An 18,814-nucleotide genomic window follows, 5' to 3' on the forward strand; every position below is an offset into this window, starting at 1 on the left:
CGCGATACGACGAATGTGGCCCCCAAGAGGCTGAAAATGGTACTGCGAGGAACGAAGAATCCTCAAAATAACACAGTACGGACAACTTTTACCGGTGCATTAGGATCCTTGCAATCGGCAGGGCACGGAACTGGGTGTTGCAGATATGCAACAAGGGGCAATAATGGGTTAAGCAGGTAGACTTAACTAGACGGAGGTTATCTGAATGGTGGCTAAAGTCAAGGCACGAGTGAAAATTAAACCCTTCACTGCAAAGTACGAATCGTCAATCTCACGGTTTAAAGGTTCAAAAGATGACTCTAGTTTTTGGTTTATTTAGTATTACGGCTTGGTGGCGCTAGCCACCGCTTGATTTAAAGGGTACAGCCGAATCCATTCATCCTCCTCACCCTACTTCCGAGCTGTGCAGACGTGTTTTCGCGCGCTCTGTCTGTTCGGCAAATTCAAGGTCGTGCAAGGTTGTGCAAGCTCGGTTGGTGCAAAAGCAGCGCGCAACGAGAGATAAGTTTCTTTTCATTTCTTTGCGTTTGTGGACACTATTATTATTTTTTCTCTCCTAAATAATTAGCGTTGCGAGTACTGTAGGTGTGGGACACGGGCAACGTTGTAGTGACGTTGACCACGTGAACGGGGTAGGCGGCTGTTTTGAATAAGTTCGGGGCGCCCGGTTAGTTGTTAAAAAGCTATAGACGAACGCGAAGGGGACCTAGTGACAGGCTACTAGCGAAAGTAAACACGTATGTATGCAGTGTAGGCGGCAGCTTCTAACAGTTGTTGAGGTAGGAGAGTTAGCGGAGGCGGCTGGATATAGGAATTATGGTTAGCTTAGGGCTGTCGGGCGCTCGGTTCGGTGGTCGGGCGGGCGATGGCAGAGGAGGCTAGGAAAACCACGAGCGAGCGTGAGCTTGTGCAGTGCGAAGAATGCAAGCGCTAGGGCTGCTTAGACGAGACAGCATTCACGAGTTTGGCCGACGCGCAGAAGGGGAGCTTCGTGTGCAGGCTGTGCGAGGCACTGAAAGCGGCCGTGCAGCGCACGGAGGCTAGCATCGAGGGGCTTTAGGGGGGCATAGGGAGGAACGGGAGCTGAGGATAGAACTCCAAAAACAGCTCGGAGCGTCGCGTGAGCGGGAGGAGGCTACCGCCAGCCTATTAGAGCAAATGAAGGGTGACCTTCGAAAAGAACGTGAAAGGCGGATCGAGCTCGAGCAGTGGGCAAAGGTGCTGATGGCGCTTTGCCCCGGCACCGAGCGGTGTGAGACGGAGGCAGGGTAATGGAGAAGGTGACAGGCGGGAAGGAACAGGTGAGAAGGGAGGTCAGGGGGCCGCAATGTCTGCACTCTAAAAAACTTTTACACCCTAAAAGGTGTAAAACTGGTGTACGCATTAAAAGTACTCATATGAACACCTTTTTTACGCCCTATATCTATAATTTGAGATGTTTCTAATTAAAACACCCTATTTAGACCCTTATATTTTGGGTGTAATGAACAAGGCTACAAATGATTGATATGTGGGGTTTAACGACCCAAAACCATCGTACGATTATGAGAGACGCTGTAGTGGAGGGCACCGAAAATTTCGACCACCTGGGGTTCTTTAACTTGCACCCAAATCTGAGCACACGTCCCTACAAGGCTACAAATGCACGACATTTTCGGGCCGTTTTGCTTATACTGTTAGTATACGTTAACCATCTTGATACAAGCAAGGCTCCCACTACTAGCTGCTTGCGAGTCTTGTAATAAATCGAAGCAGAAAGTAATGTGAGCGAAACGCAGTTTTCATCGATAAAGCACGCAAAATACTTCAAGATGGAAGATACAATAGGAGCGACGCTTGTTCAATAGAGTAAGGGCCAATTATCCTGTACCTGTTTCTTTCATCTGTGTCATTTGCGTGATTAATCAACACTCACAAAGTGCACTGATTTGCCTGAACAAGGTAATGTGGCACACATTGGTGTAGCCATGCATAGAACACTCCCCCCGTCCCCCATAAGATCGAAGCTTTTAAAGCTGGAGATAAAACGTCCACCACCTGCAAAAAAAAAAAAAAACATCACAGTTGTTTATCCATAACCATTACGTCAGAAGGTCATCAGGTCCCTTAAAAACGAACATTGACGTCATGTATTTTTAGTAGGCACGTTTTATTTAAATACTGTAGCGAATGTTCCTCTTCATGTGTCCTTAGAAGTGCGTCATGGAAATTAGGAAGAGGACACCGACCATAAAGAAAAATGCAGAATAAGGACATATCGGTGACCTTGACGTAGCCTTGCTCACAACGACGGGAGCCTTAATTGTGGACTAAATTGCGAACAAAGCTCACATCAGGGGAGCCGAAACGCATTCTCTGGTTCTCTCTCTCTGTTTTTCTGTGGATGCCCTTCTTTTAATTTATGTAACTTCCCAGCAGACGTGCTTCGCTCAAAGCCTTGACTTTGTAGGTAGTGAGGAAACAACATTGATGAAATATTTTCAGCCGTGCACGGTCTTGTTCCAAGGACTGCAAGCTAAGTACAAATGTATTGCCGCAACGTGAAGACAGAAGTAGTAATTAACAGGTTGAGAAAGTAGCAGCAGGTCAGTATTTTTATTTACTGCGTGCCAGAGCGTTCCTCTTCTTTCTTGTTATTGCTTGCTGCATCAGAGCGTGCAAATGCGCGTATGCGCTGTCGTCTTCGTCTTCCTAACAGTACGCACGTGGCAATATGTTCTCATTGAATAGTGTGACGACCGATGCATGCAATGTTGCAATGTCCTTACCGAAATGAAAGTGCTGATAAAATATTACCTGCGTGACCTTGAATGTGCAGTCCTTAAAGACCTATAGAGCTAAGCAAAAAGCATCAGCTTAGCTTTTTTACCAAAATTCACTACATTAGGTCGGTGAAGGTGCGCTAAACGTTGCTCCTGAATATTACGAATGCGCGTTCTGACTAGTAGCTCAACTGGCCGCACTGCACCGTCACAAAGTTCACTGAGATTCAGATGCACTATTAAAGAACGAGTATAACGCAACAAATCGCTGCCGCAAAAAAAAAAAAAAAAAAAGCAGCGCCCGCGCTATCAGCAGAGGGCTGGAGCTAGCGTTAAACCGCATCTAGCCGGTTTGAAAACGCGCTGATGCCATGAAGTCTCGTCGCCTAGACAACCTTGGCTGCCCGGTATTGCTGCGCGCCGGGCGCACAGCGCGGGAAAGGGGTCGACATCGCCTTACATGTCACTGCGTGCGCTGGCGAAAAACCCTCCCGTGTGTGTGCGTGTGGTGTGCGTGGCTTCTCGATCGGTAGAGTTTATTAGTCGGTGTTGAGCTTGAAATGTGCCTGCGCTCTGTGCTCGACCTGTGTGTTCTGTCAGGGCTGATTATTGCGAAGGTGCACCATCCTGAAGACTGGACCTGTGGATTCATATTGTGGAGCACTCGAAGTGAAATAGTGAGTACCACTCTCACGTTGTTCCGTTCAGCGCTTTGTTAACTGCGTGGGCACAAGAATAACGCCTTCAAGCAGTTTTGTTTTCTACTAGTTGATGACAAATCAGCATTTGTTTACTTAGCGAGAATATTTGTCCGAACTGTTTGACGGGGATGGTGGCGAAGTGGGATTGTGGGTGTGTTTTTTTGTTTGTTTAGATTGTTTGGAGTACAAAGCAGAGGGAGCGTGCGCCGCGGAGGTTCAGCGAAGAAATTGAACAGATTTTTGCGGTACCCTTTGTTGGCAGCCGTTTTTAATGGCGCCCGCTCGTGCTGCTCATCAATTTTAGTTTACAAATAATACATGTGTGGGTACGGCGCCTGTTAGCTCTAAGCATCAACCGTATGTAAGACGCATATGCTTGGGCATGTCGGTAGTTCATTTACTTTCTTTCTTTTTTTCCTATTGCACAAAAAGACCGAGAACGGAAAACAAGGGCATGGTGTCCATGTCATTCTTTTCGGTTCTTTTTCGTTTTGTGCGGTAGCACTACAGTGATAACTCGGGTTGATGCATCTTGTGACAACACAGCATGTTGCTTCGCGTTAGGTGCTTCTCGCGAAGTTTGCCTACTCGCTAATACATTCAATTTCGTTAAATTTGTCTGCACCGGTATTTTCGTTCACCCGTAACGTAGCGTGACACTGCCGACAGCCGTGTCTATGCAGCGGATCGAGCACTGAAGCTGGACTTTTGTTTGAACAGACCTTTAGTCTGTGTGTGTGGTCGAATTGCCTACTTGAACAGCGCAAACGCGTGTTTGAACATAACTGCTAACGTTCGAGCACATTTATATTCAGATTGTTTCCATCATGTGTAACTTGGAAAATATTCTTGTTATTCAGAGTTTTATTGCCATCGCCTCGCTTTGGCGTTTAACTTCGCTAAGTACTTCAGATGTTAAAGGTATTTTCGCTATGTGAAGCGTTTTATTAGTTTTTTTGTTGCACAAAAACACTTTAATGTTATACATACTGCATGGTATCTAAGCATGTGTTGCAGCCAAAATGTAAGACTGGGCAGCATATCTATCGGGGAACACAACACGCACAGCCACTGAACAGCCTATGCTGCACCGGGAAGGAGTTATGCTTTCTCACCCTGACAGTATGATTGAAACAAATGGCCCTAATTTAGCAGTATGCAATGGTCATTGAGTGAAGGTAACAGGGTAACTTTATTCGACATTTCCCAGCCAATTTTGCGGCTATGGCAAATGTGTTTGAAAAAAAATCGTGCTGATTTAATGCACTGAAAACAGTGAACTGCTTGAATATTTCGGAGAGAAAAGTTTTTGGTCGCGTGGTTGCCTTTCAAACTTTTCAGACTGCTGTTTGAGTGTTGTTTGTGAAAAAAATTTACAAGTACCGCACCTTTCTTTATACCAATTTCGGTACGTGTTAAGTAAAGGGGTTTATGTAAGGTGTTTGAAACACAGCAATATTAATACAAATTTTTGGCCACATACGTCTGCAAGAATTCGGCCAAAGTGTTATGTTTGCATTTTCTCCTTGCTATACTACACTCTGTATGAATATCTGAGCTTTGACTACTTACTTCACAGAAAAGGTATTTCGATGAAAAAATATTTTTAGACATCTTAAGCTGTTAACCTCTACGAGAAAAGATCACTCATTTCACAGAATTGTCATTTTTGTCCGTATTGAGACGCAATTCGCACCATGTGGTGGCCCAATTAAAAATCACCTTTTACCTAAATTGAAAGCAAATAAACAGTTCTTTGTATGTGACAAGTTTCATCATTACAATTTATATTTCAAGGAATAAAATATTTTTTGAATTTTCCGATCAACGGCAATGGGGAACTTCGAGGCGTCGGCTGCTGTATGACCAAATGGCGAATGGGGAACTTGGAACTTCAAAAATTCCGCCATATCCACGAAGTAAATGATGATGAGTGGGCGAAGCTCCGGAGGTAAACCTGGTAAACCATGAATCCTCTGTACATTTTGCCCACTCGATTTTATTACATCGCTCCCCCTAGCGTACGTCGCCGCACTAAATCGAACGATTGCCTTCAACCAATGACACGCGCCATATGTGACATCATTCCTATTTTATAAGATCTCGCGTCTTTCATCAACTACAAGTACCGCTTTCTAGTTTATAACATCTTGCATCTTTTCATCATCAGCTACAAGTACCACCATCTAGTAAACACTACAAGAACTAAACGAGAGGTGGCTACATACAGGAGACGGTACCGCCATCTAGTGAACACTGCAAGAACTAAACTAGAGGTGGCTACATACAGGGGACGGTACCGCCATCTAGTGAACACTGCAAGAACTAAAATAGAGGTGGCTACATACAGGCTACAGGGGACGCACAGCCCACGCCCTAAGGAGCATCGCCCCTAAAATCATTTAGGGGCAAAACTCTTGAAACCGTGGGTCGTTCCCTCTTCTGTAGTTGTACTAGTATTATGTAGCCACTTGATGAGTTGCACAATAGATAGTGTTAGTGGTTTTTACAGCATATACACGGACAAAATGATGATTCGTGGGCCGAATCGTTCGTCCGTACATTCGTGCTTTCGTCCGTTCGTCTGTGCATTCATCCGTCCGGGCTTCCGAGTGTCGGTCTGTCCGTGAGTCCGTCCGTCTTTCTTTTCGTCCATACTGGCGTCAGACTGTCTGTCCATCCGTTTATGCGTCCGGATGGACGAACGCTACGCCCCACTCATCATCATTCACTCCGCGGATATGCTGTGATTTTTTTTCTCAAAACATAAATTGCTATGACAAAATTCTATATTAATTCAACCACCACATGGTGCAAGTTGCGTCTCATTATAGACAAAACAACTATTTTGTGAAATTCGCGATTTTTTTCTCCTAAGGTATGACAGCTTGAGAGGTCTAAAATATTTTTTCCTCCAAATATACCTTATGTGGATCAAGTATTCACTCTTCAGATATTCATTCAAAGTGCAGTATTGATATAGACAAACGCAGATATAACACATTTCGGCTAAATTATTTGAGGCGTATGTAGTCGAAAATTGGTAATAATATTACTGAGCTTCAAACACTTTACGCAAGCCCTTCACTTAACTTGTAGACCAAATTCGGCGCGGAAGAAGGGATACTTATGAAATAATTTTTTTTTCACAAACATCCAGACGAGATTCCGGGAAGTTCAGGAGTCAGCCACGTGACCAATAAATTATTTGTTTGCGAAATATTCTAGCAGTTACCTTTTTTAATGCAGTAAAATCAGCGCGATTTATTTTTTTTTTTGAATACATTGGCGGTGGTCACCAAAATGGCTGGGATGCCCCGCCGCGGTGGTTTAGTGGCTATGGTACTCGGCTGCTGACCCGCAGGTCGCGGGTTCAAATCCCGGCTGCGCTGGCTGCATTTCCGATGGAGGCGGAAATGTTGTAGGCCCGTGTGCTCAGATTTGGGTACACGTTAAAGAACCCCAGGTGGTCGAAATTTCCGGAGCCCTCCACTACGGCGTCTCTCATAATCTTAAGGTGGTTTTGGGACGTTAAACTCAACAAATCAATCAATCAAAATGGCTGGGACGTCTGATGTGGAATGACCCAATAGCCAATTATTCCATTATATATTCGTGTCAATGTGAGCCAGTTCAAAAACACTAGTATCATTCGCATTTTAATACGTAACTGTACAGTACTTAATTTTACAAGTTACCTGCACTGAATACCTTCTCAATGCGCATACCGTCATTTATGGATGGATGGATCGGAAACGGAGTAGCACAAAAGAGATACCGCGGCGACCGAAAAAGCAGAAATGACGACGTCAGCGGCGACGATCACCTTTTTGGGTGAGCGAGGGAGATCTATGAATGTCGTGCTGAATGGAAAGAAAACGAGTTGAGCACGAGCGCAGTCAACAACCGTGTGATTAGCGGAAAGAAAGTTCCATCCCAGGATGATTTCATGAGACGCATGAGGAAGGACGACAAATTCAACGATGCAAAGCACTCTTTGAATCACAACACGAGCAGTGCATGTGGCAGAAGGTTGGACGTGTTGCGAACTCGCTGTGCGTAAAGAAATTTCAACCAGTGGAGTCGTCACTTTGTTCACTTTGCGGCATAACACTTCACTGATTACACAAACAGCGGCACCTGTGTCGACAAGAGCAGTTGTGGCGAAACCGTCCACAAACACGGCAATCTCGTTAGGGGACGATAGATGAGGCCTTGGAAATTTCGTCGGTGGCGCAGCTCTTGCCTCAGGAACTGCGACTGTTAGTTTTCCTCCTGGGCGTGGTTGGAACGGCAAGCATGGGGGAAGGAGACCGAAGACGGGGTGAAGGAGATCGACGTCGGCTGAAGTCTGGTCGACGTGAGCGGGGGTCGGTCTTGTGAATCAGGTGTCGCATGCGATTCTGATTGGCATTGTGCTTTTGTGCAATACAGATAAAATATGTATATGTTGTTGCGCGTCGTATTGTATTCCTTTTAATAAACTAATCGAATGAATACCATGGTAGATCTGCAGAAATACACATGCAATTACGTTGATGCATACTTAAGCATAGAACTTGACAATCATTTAGATTGGTCGTTGCATGCAGCAAATGGAACATTATCAACTTGGAGCAGCACCTTTTTATTTGCCTGCTCGAGCAAGCTGAAAGGGTAAAGTAAGGTTCATATCTATGGCACGAAAGGTATTATGATTCTGCCACATCGCGCTTTTTATTGCGTTTATTGCTCAGCATACTTTTTCTACCATTTCTCACAGCAGTGGAGCCTCTGTTAATATGCTTGCTATGCACTCAATTAATACTTACACATGAGAAAGCAGTTAGCTATGCATGGTGCACACTGTATGTTGCACTCTTTGTGAAATTTCAGTCATTGTTCCTTGTGTACTTATTTTAGATTTCCGGGATTGAATTTCCTGTACAGAAAGAACAGCTTCGCCCCACTTCTATCGAAGACACCAGTCATCTCAGCAGCTGAAGATGATTGTGCAAGCAGCAGTGACGAGTGGTTTTGCAGTTAGAAGTATATCAACACTGACGTTACATTAATACAACCCCAATTACACTACCTTGTTGAATGTTCTCTTTTTTAATGTCGAAACCTATACTGCGAGATGTAATAGGTTGTAAATGTGACTCCAGAAACTCGCCTACTCTTTCTACGTGTTTTTTTCTTCTATTGTATAGATGTCAATCAAACGCCATACGTCTCAGTCGTTTGCCCGACTAGCGCAAATGTTTTGAAAGTTGTGGAGATTTATTGTATAGAAAACAATGAATCTTTAGTATAGAGAAAAAGAAACTTGGTCTCGTGACATATTTCAAAATTTTGCAGAATGCCATCAGAGTCCTGTTTGTCAGATTTGCAGTTTTGCTATAATAAAGGCAGATGTTAACATATGGGCTTAATTGTTTTTTTGCTTCGGCGTTATGTTCGGTTGGACCTTACGCTACAGGTTACTGCTTGCACTACTGTGGTGTGTGTGTGTGTGTGTGTGTGAGTGTGTGTGTGTGTGTGTGTGTGTGTGTGTGTGTAAGTGCCTTCCGCGTATTTGTCGTTTACGGCCCAGTCTACGTACACATATATACACTGGTCTCATGCATCTCATTCAAGACCATGGCACCTTATTTTATCAGCTGCATGTATGCAGGTATAAGTGCAGTGGGTGAGACTAGTATCTTCCTTCTTCCCTGTCAGCCGCAGAGAAGGTTGACATATGCTTCTCCCTGAGAACAATTGAAGCATGGGCCAGTTGGTGATGCATATTTGATGGAATTAAGTGCTGTGAACGGCTCTCCTCCACACACATGTCTGAGCGTAGCCTCCTGTGTCTCTCCTTTCGTTGCCCGTTAATTGCGCTTCATTTGATCAAGTATGCTCATCCATATAACTGCCATCGTTTCAAGGGGGTTTTCAGTGTACACCCCACTCGCATGGGTGTAGCTTCATCTAACACCCATAGTTTAGGGGTGTTCCTAAACACCTATTAAAGTAGGGTGTAACGTCTCTTTACACACTACGGTTTCAGGGTGTTTCTAAACACCCTATTGTTTAGGGTGTTCCTAGACACCCTAAAAGGGTGTTGCTCATGGTACAAAACAATTACACCCTTATGGGTGTAAAAGTTTTTAGAGTGTGGCCACAGCACAGGGGCCCCGAGAACATACATCTCGGTGGCGCGGCAGTCTTCGAGCGGGGCAGGAACACAGGACAGACTGCAGAGAAACAGGTGGTGAAACAAACAGGGGCGCCATCACTAACACGAAGCCAGTGGTTGGAGCATAGAAAGGTCCTTGTGGTGGGAGACTCTAGTGTGGCCAGGGTTAGGGATGACGTCTTCAAGACAGTGAAGAAAGAGGGAAGATTGAGGGTGGAGGCCCAGTGAGGGAATAGCATGGTGGATGCAATGGCAAAGCTCAGGAGGTTGTAGAGGACAGCATAAAGGGCAAAAATCTCGTCATTATTCATGCTGGGCTCAAGGATGTGTTAAAGGGCAAGGATGAAAAACTTCAGAGACAGTTAGAGGATGGGATGTGTAAGCTCCGCAAAGCCTCTGGTAGTGTGCATGTGACCATATGCACAGTCCCAGAAGTCTGGGGGCAATCTCGTGGGATCGAAAGGAAGGTAGTGGAGGCCAACTGTGTGATCAAGGGTATGAGCAGGCAACTCGGATACAGCGTAATGGAAGTGAACCAAGACGTGTACGAGCCCGGCGCTCGCCCCTTTGCACAGGATGGCATTCACTACAGTGGTGCGACGGGCAGGAGGGTTGGTAATAGAATGGGTCGTCAAGCCACAGCTTTTTAGGGGGACCGAGAGCCCTGAGGCCAACAGTGTAGCCAAATACGGTTCTAAAGGGGCTCAAATATTCAAGCCACATGGAGTCCATGGGAGAAGAAATCGACGTAAGCACAAGGGCCGTGCTAATCCGACATAGGCTATATTAACATGCAGGGTGGCAGGAATAGGTTAAAGTGGAAAGAGATAGAAGAGCAGTTGAGACAGGAGGAGCTGATGGTATATAGGGCTGCGGAGACACATCTTCGGGACATGAAGCAACGACCTTGCAATCCGGACTACGTATGAGAATGTGGCAATAGAACAGAAGGCAACAAAAAGGGGGTTGTAGTTGGTGCATTCATACATAAAAGTATGGGTTAGCAAAGAGTCAAGCAGGAGGCATGGAAAATTTATGGTTAAGAGGGTAAGTAGCTGGGCAGATGACACTCCTTGGTTTGGTGTATTGTGGACGAGAGCAAAGGCCAGAAAGGAAAACCAGGCGATGGTGGATTGTATATCAAAGGACAATGAGGAATGAGGAGAAGAGTGCGAGATAATTATACTAGGATATATGAATGCACACATAGAAGATATAGATGAGTATACTGACCCAACAGGCAAAATGATTATGGATATGTGTGAAGGGCATAATTCGATCATTTACAACAATACTGAGAAGTGTGAAGGGCAAATAACAAAGGAGGTAGGAAGGATGCAGTCGACGATAGATTATGTACTGATGTCACATAGGATGTATGATAGGCTCAGGGGAATGCAGATAGATTAATCTGGCCCCAGAAGTCTAGGTAGTGATCACAAACGTATCAAGCTAAGTATTGAAAGAGCAGTGAAAGAGGGAAGGAGACAAGATGAGCAATTACAGGAAAACTTTTATTCTGAAAGGCAAATAGAAATAGCTACTAAACAAATTGACAAAGTAATCACTGAGGATAACAAAATAGTGTGGACATACACGAATATAATTAGACTGTTTGAGCTAGAGTTTGCCAAGGCACGTGACAAGTCACCCCGTAAAATGAGACACAAACCCTAGAGTTGGTGGGATGAGGAAGTTATAGCAAAACACAAGGAAGCCTTTAGGTTACACAAACATGCTAAACAGCGGGGTGAACCGACAGATGATGTTGAAACAAAATTGGGCATTTTCCTAAGCTCTAAGAGGGAAGCATCCCTCTTGATCAATGAAAAGATTAGAAGAAAGGTTGCTCAGTGGCTGGCAGAAGTACATAAAAAAGACAGAAAGACTGGGAAATTATTGAACCATCTAAGCTCCCTAAGAAATCGGGCAAGCCTAGTGCAGAGGTTTATAACTACGGCTAGAAGGGGACGAAGCTATTGGATATAAGAACAAGAACGACAGAAAATTTTCAACGAAAAAGTGCATTATGCACCACAATAGACAAGGATGAATCAAGTGGCCTAATGGCTTTATTTTCACAACGAGAGTGAGAAAGGGCTGGGAAGAGTGTTCCTAGTAGTAGATCAACAAGCCCAGTTGGCATTCATATTATACTGATGAAGACATTTGGTCCGCAGTGTACAGACGTTGAGAGAGGCAGTGAGCAAAACATTAATCGATGGTGAAGTCCCCGATGGATGGAAACTTAGCAGGATGAGCATAATATGTAAAGGAAAGGGGGACAAAGCTACATAAACAACTACCGTCCTATAACAGTGACATCAATGGTCTACAGGCTGGCAATCCAGATCATAAAGGAAAGACTGCAGGCATGGATAGAGGATGAAGGGGTGCTGGGGGAACTGCAGAATGGGTTTCGAAAATACAGAAGGTTGGAAGTTGAACCTGTTCTCACTGATGCAGTGCATCGGAATAGCAGACAAGGAACGCAAACCACTGTGGCTAGCGTTTTGGATATCAAAGGAGCGTACGATAAGGTGGTTCAAGAGGACTTGTGGGGAATACTGGACACACTAGGTGTGGAAGATGGAGTCACTAATCTCTTAAAAGATATCTATAAAATTACCAAGGTAGTTTATAAAGTAGAAAAAACAGGTATACAAGCCTGCAGAGGTAAAACGGAGGCCTAGGCAGGGGTGTCCCCTGTCACCCTTGTTATTCATGACGTACCTACAAAGATTAGAGGCCAAATTAGAGGGAAGTGGACTTGGCTTCAACCTCTCTTTCGTCAAACAAGGAAAACTCATTGAACAGGCACTACCAGCGTTGATGTACGCAGATAATATAAGGCTAATGGCCGACAACAGGGAAGATTTGCAAAGATTGATGGACATCTGCGGCAATGAGGGAGATAGGTTTGATTTCAGATTCGGTAAGAAAAAATCAGCAGTCATGATTTTTATTGATAATGAAGGTGGTGTGCTTAGGATACAGGAAATCACGCTAGAGATAACAGATAAATACAAATATCTGGGCGGATGGATAAGCGATGGGACCGTGTACCTAATGAAACAAGAAATATACGGATCGACTAAAGGTAATAGGCATGGTGGCGCCACTGTGCCTTTTCCCTGAAGCCTCTTCCCTTACAGCAACGTTGAACGTGCGTTCAGCCAACAGGCACTGGCGATTGTAGTCGCTTGTGCATGGTATTTTTGCAAGTGGGATTAAACTAACGCTGAGTTAGATAGAATAACCATGGCAGAAGAAATATCCTTTTGCGCCAGGTTGTAAAACTGGTTATAGCAGTGACACTGCTGCCGTACTGAGTACACCAAGTGACTGCGGTGGTCGTTTGTACACTTCACGAAATTCGTAGTACAGGACTGGCCAGTATCGCGATAGAGTAGTATCTCAGACATACTTTTGTGTTCCTGTACCGAGATACGTTTGAAAAATGTATTTGTGTCGCAGTAGTGAATTACTTTTCCTTTGTATGGAGTGTATCGAAATACTGCGAAGTCACGGTTATCTCACTACTTTTTTGTCGGAACTGAGCCGACGTACGTGTCACGAATATAGAGAGAAAAGCTTGAATGCGCATAGCTAGGCAAGAGCGCCCCGCCAGTAGGCGACACATGGATATCAGCCAGGAATCCTCCACGCGCACAGAATTTTATATATGGTTAAGTGTTTGACGCGACTGACGGCAGAATCGAGGAGGCAGTCTTAGATCCCGCTCAAGACCGGTGAAGCACTGTCAGCTCTATTTTCGGGGACAATTTCGCTATTTAGTAGTTATAACACGAAGTTGTGTTCAACGTTGGTTGTGTTCGCCTACAATCTTTTCTATATATCGCCAGTCTGTAATTGAAACTCTACAGGGGCTCTGCCTACTGACAGTCTATTTTAAAAGCTTCTGTTACTTTAGTTGTGTAAACCTTCTCGGCAAAACAGATCAATATTGTGTGTGAAATAAGGACATACAATACTTCTCGCCAGTGGTTTGTTATTGAGTAGAGCGATACGGCTGACAGCATTTTGATTATCTGCAGCATTATCGACAATAGTACGGGACATTTAATCAATGTGCACGCGGAACAGAAATACGCATGTAACTTTAAAATATTTTAGTTTCTGTATTGTATACGTATTCCTGAAAGTGTATTCCGGGACACCTTATTTAACTTTTGGCAAAACTATCTTCATGATATGCCGTTATGTCTTCTATAAATGTTTTTCAGTACTTCTATTTTTAGGCTTCCAGCACGTGCATTTTTATATTTGTACTTTCAGAATACTTTGATGAGTGCCTCTTCCCAGTCCTGAATTATGTGTACAGACGCGCTCCATTGTCTCGGGGTTACACAGGAACAGCATTCGTATAATTGTTGCTCTTGTGAAGAACAACTTGCTCTGCCCCAATGGTTATTCTATGCGACACTGACAAGAGAGGGAAAACATGAGAATTATTTCGTCTGTCTCTTCACGCACCTGCGCTCTAACAGAGACCAAAAAAAAAGAGAAAAAGCTCAGCTGAACGACCTAGAAGCTTGGGTTTGTGTTTGCACGTATAGTTGTCGTAGAGCGTCTGCCTTAATTGAAATGATTTGATCCCTTCTTCCAATTGTTTATCGGTTACTGTCTCTTAGTTTTTGCGTCGACGGCATCAGGAATGCGGGGCCGCACTCTTTCTGTATGAGTAGTCTCGCGTAGTTCCAAAAACTTTCTCACTGACAGGCTTGTGCCTAAAATCTCACGTCTTGGAGCTTCCAAAACCAAACTGTTTATTCTTTTTTTGTTGACTCAGTGTACAATTGAGGCAGTGAAGAGTCTAACATCCACGTTAAACATGTCGCACTCGTCATTTGAAAGTGCGGCAACTGTGGTGCGCCCACTGCTTTGCGCTTTAAAGATGGATGGATGGATGGATGGATGGATGGATGGATGGATGGATGGATGGATGGATGGATGGATGGATGGATGGATGGACGGACGGACGGACGGACGGACGGACGGATGGATGGATGGATAGATGGATGGATGGATGGATGGATGGATGGTATATGGTGTTTTTTGGCACAAGGGCCATTTGATGGCCAAAGAGCGCCAGATCGAGGGACAAAGAATGTGGACAATTATTGTGATTAGCGGCTGTAGAAGGGCCATAAATTTCCTCGCATGAAGGCGTGTAAAAACATACAAGTAATAAAATGATGACCATGCCGTGAAAAGTGCGGGTGGTGTGAATAGGTGACAAAAGTTGGTGATAATGAAAAACGATGGTGTACATGAATGGCATAAGCGCAAGTACCTCACTCGTTCATACCCTTGCGTCCAAGGGCCGTGAGGCAAGTGCTTTCCTGTGTAGCCACCGCAGCAAAAACCTCTCTGGAGAGGTTGTGCTACGGAATGCCCGGGTATATGATATGAAAATTATGAATTTCTTTTAAAAACGCTAACAATGATTTATTACTAAAAAGCGGTTCCTTACCAACGAACATTGCAGGGTGTAGAGGTATATGTTGTCGGTAGGGTAATGGAAAGTGTTGACTTCTTAGAGTGTCTAAATGTTTACATTGAATTAAAACGTGAAGAACTGTTAACGCCTCACCACATTTATCACACAATGGTGGATCACCACCGGACAAAAGATGTGTGTGGGTCGTGTATGTGTGTCCTATCCTGAGTCTTGTTAGTTTTACCTCTGTTAGACGTGATTTTGATACTGGTGGCCAATGGCCAAGGTGTGGCTTGATAACGTGTAGTTTGTTTTGTGTGTGTGTATCCCACTTGCTCTGCCAGTAGTCCCTAAGGTTTCGTTTAAGAGACGGCTTAATATCAAGGGCCGGGATCAATATGGGTGTAGTGGCAGTGCTTTCGTGGGCGGATGCAGCGAGCTGATCCACCCTCACGTTGCCTTGGATCTCACGGTGCCCTGGCACCCAGCACACTACAACATGTTGTTTGAGTGTGTAGAGTGTGCACAAAATGGAGTAAAGTGAGACAAGGACCGAGTTTTTTTGTTTTTTAAGACTGTGCAGAGCCATTACCACACTGAGGGAGTCTGTATAAATTACTGCTTTTTATATTTGTAATTGTTTGATGTGTTTAGCTGCCACAAGTATCGCGTAAGCTTCCGCTGTGAAGATACTTGTGCCTGGGTGTAGAGGGCCAGCATCCGAAAAGGATGGGCCAACAGCAGCGTAGGACACAGATGAGTTAGTCTTGGAGGCATCTGTGAAGAACTCAGGACGTGTGTATTTGTGTTGAAGTTCCAGAAAGTATGTTCGGATATGGGCAATAGGTGCATGTTTTGTAACTTCTAGGAAAGACACATCGCAATCTATAGTCTGCCACTGCCACGGTGGCGGGTATGCTACAGGAGCCATTAAACTGTGTTCAAGTGACACTTCAGTTTCTTCAGCTAGACACTTAAGGCGAACTGAGAAGGGCTGCCTCATCGAAGGCCTGTTTCGAAACAGAATGGAGCTCGACAGATCATTAATAGTAGAGTACGAGGGGTGCTTCTTGTCTGCTTTCACCTTAAGAAAATATACAAAGGACATGTAAGTTCTCTGTAGATGAAGCGACCATTCATTTGACTCAACGTAAAGGCTTTCTACGGGGCTGGTGCGAAAAGCACCCGTAGAAAGGCGAATGCCCAAATGGTGCACGGGGTCCAGCATCTTCAAAGCACTTTGAGTTGCAGACTGATAAACAACGGCCCCATAATCTAAGCGGGTGCGAATGAGGCTTCGATACAGATTCATGAGGCATTGCCTATCACTACCCCAAGTAGTACGTGACAACACCTTTATAACATTCATGGCTTTTAAACATTTTGTTTTTAAATACTTGATGTGCGGTACGAAGGTCAACTTGTTGTCCAAGATTAAGCCTAAGAATTTATGCTCGACTTTGGCGGACAGACGTTGCCCGTTCAGTCGAATGTCAGGTTCTGAGTGCATGCCTCTCTTTCGAGAGAACAAGACACGCGTGCTTTTTTGTGGGTTAAGTCGAAATCCGTTTTCATCTGCCCATTTGGAGACCTTATTTATACCCAGCTGAACCTGCCGCTCACACATGGCCAAGTTGCATGACTTGAAGCCAAGCTGAACGTCGTCGACATATGTACAATAGAACATATTGCGGGGAATGGACAAGTGCAAAGAATTCGTTTTGATAATAAAAAAGTGCAACTAAGCACACAACCTTGTGGCGCGCCTGTTTCCTGGACAAATGTTTGAGAGAGCTCACTGCCCAGACGGACACGGAATGTCCGGTTTGACAGGTAACTTTCGATTATGTGAAACATTCTTCCGTGCACATCAAGGTGGGACAGGTCTCTTAGAATTCCGTAACGCCATGTTGTATCATAAGCCTTTTCGATATCGAGGAACACAGAGAGAAAATATTGTTTACGGACGAAGGCGTCTCTGATCTGTGCCTCGATACGAACAAGGTGGTCTGTGGTGGATGTACTTTCTCGAAACCCGCACTGAAATGGGTCGAGCAAATTGTTTGTTTCAAGGATATGTACAAGTCGGCAGTTTATCATTTTTTTGAATACTTTGCACAAGCAGCTTGTAAGTGCAATAGGCCTATAACTTGCCTATAACTTGAAACTAAAGAAGGGTCCTTGCCCTCTTTCAAAATGGAAATAATAATAGCCTCTTTCCAGGAGATAGGGATAATGCCAGAAAACCAGATAGCATTGTACAAACAAAGTAAGGTTTTTCGTGTTTCGGCTGGCAGGTTTTTTAACATTTCATACACCACACGGTCAGAACCTGGGGCAGAAGTACTGCAGGAGTTAAGAGACGTTCGGAGCTCAGCTAGACTGAAAGCTTGGTTATATGCCTCGTATCTAGTGGAATTGTGTTCGAGTTTCTGCTTTTCTATTCTAGTTCTGTATTTTTGGAAAGTGTCAGTATAGTGGGACGAGCCGGATACCCGTTCAAAATGTGCCCCGAGGAAGGTTGCCTGATCTTCCAAGGTATCACCTTGAGTGTTTACGAGTTGAAGTGTGTGTACTTGTTTCCCTGCTATCCTACCGACCATGTTCCAGACTTTATCCTCCTGTGTGTATAAATTGATCCCTGACAAAAACTTCTGCCAACTTTCTCTTCTGGCCTGCCAACGCGTTCTCCTAGCTTGAGACTTTATTTTCTTGAAGGAGTCAAGATTTTCGGCTGTCGGTGAGTTCCGAAGCAGACTCCAAGCTCTGTTTTGCTGTTTGCGCGCGTTTCAGCATTCAGAGTTCCATCATGGCACACGCCGTTTTCCAGGGTGTCCATTTGTTTGTGGGATGCATTTTGTTGCAGCATCAATCAAAAACGCTGTGAAGAAGTTGACAGCAACATTGATGTTCAAAGTACATATGTCATTCCAACCTAGACGAGCGATGGTATAAAACTGTTCCCAGTCGGCTCTGTTTATGAGCCACTTGGGAACACGTGGTGGACACCCAGTTACTTTATTTGTGCTCAAAACTACGGGAAAGTGGTCACTTCCGTACAGATTACTGACGAATTTCCACTGGAGACGAGACACAAGAGATGGAGATACTATGCTTAGGTCTATGGAGGAGTAGGTGTTATTGGCAAGATTATAATAGGTTGGTTCTTTTCGATTTAGGAGACACGCGCTCGACGAGAGAAGGAACTGTTCGATCAGTCGACCTCGCGCGTCATACCGAGAGTCACCCTATAGCCTGCTATGCGCATTAAATTCTCCAAGGAGAACATAAGGTTCCGGAAGTTAATCAATTAAAGAGTGTAAATCACGTTTTTGCAGCTGATAGCTAGGAGGAATGTAAATAGTGCACATTGTGATCAGTTTATCAAAAAGAACCGCTCAAACAGCCACTGCCTCAAAGGATGTTTGGAGTTGTAAGTGTGTGCATGCAATTCCTTGATTCACTATGATGGCAACACCTCCGGATGATGTCATGGCATCATCACGGTCCTTTCTAAAAATAACGTATTTACGAAGAAAATTTGTGTGTTTTAATTAAGGTGTGTTTCTTGTACACACAGCACTTTTGGTGAGTGTTCGTGTAAGAGTTCTTGGATGTCGTCAAGGTTTCTGAGAAGGCCCCTGACGTTCCATTGTATAATTTGAGTGTTCATGGTGAATGTAAAATAATGCTGTGTGTACGAAAAACGAGTGGCTGTTTATAT

The 18,814-nt window shown here is 44.4% G+C and overlaps 1 long non-coding RNA gene across 1 annotated transcript; it reads left to right on the forward strand.

Annotated features, from left to right (window-relative positions):
* The first annotated feature begins 2,393 nt into the window (after positions 1-2,393).
* Positions 2,394-8,866, forward strand: LOC142804263 (uncharacterized). Its single transcript, XR_012894557.1, has 2 exons — positions 2,394-3,439; positions 8,366-8,866. It is a non-coding gene; the product is annotated as an uncharacterized LOC142804263 (long non-coding RNA).
* The last annotated feature ends 9,948 nt before the right edge of the window (positions 8,867-18,814 follow it).

Source organism: Rhipicephalus microplus, chromosome 3, assembly GCF_043290135.1.
Source record: "Rhipicephalus microplus isolate Deutch F79 chromosome 3, USDA_Rmic, whole genome shotgun sequence".
Taxonomy (NCBI): Eukaryota; Metazoa; Arthropoda; class Arachnida; order Ixodida; family Ixodidae; genus Rhipicephalus; species Rhipicephalus microplus.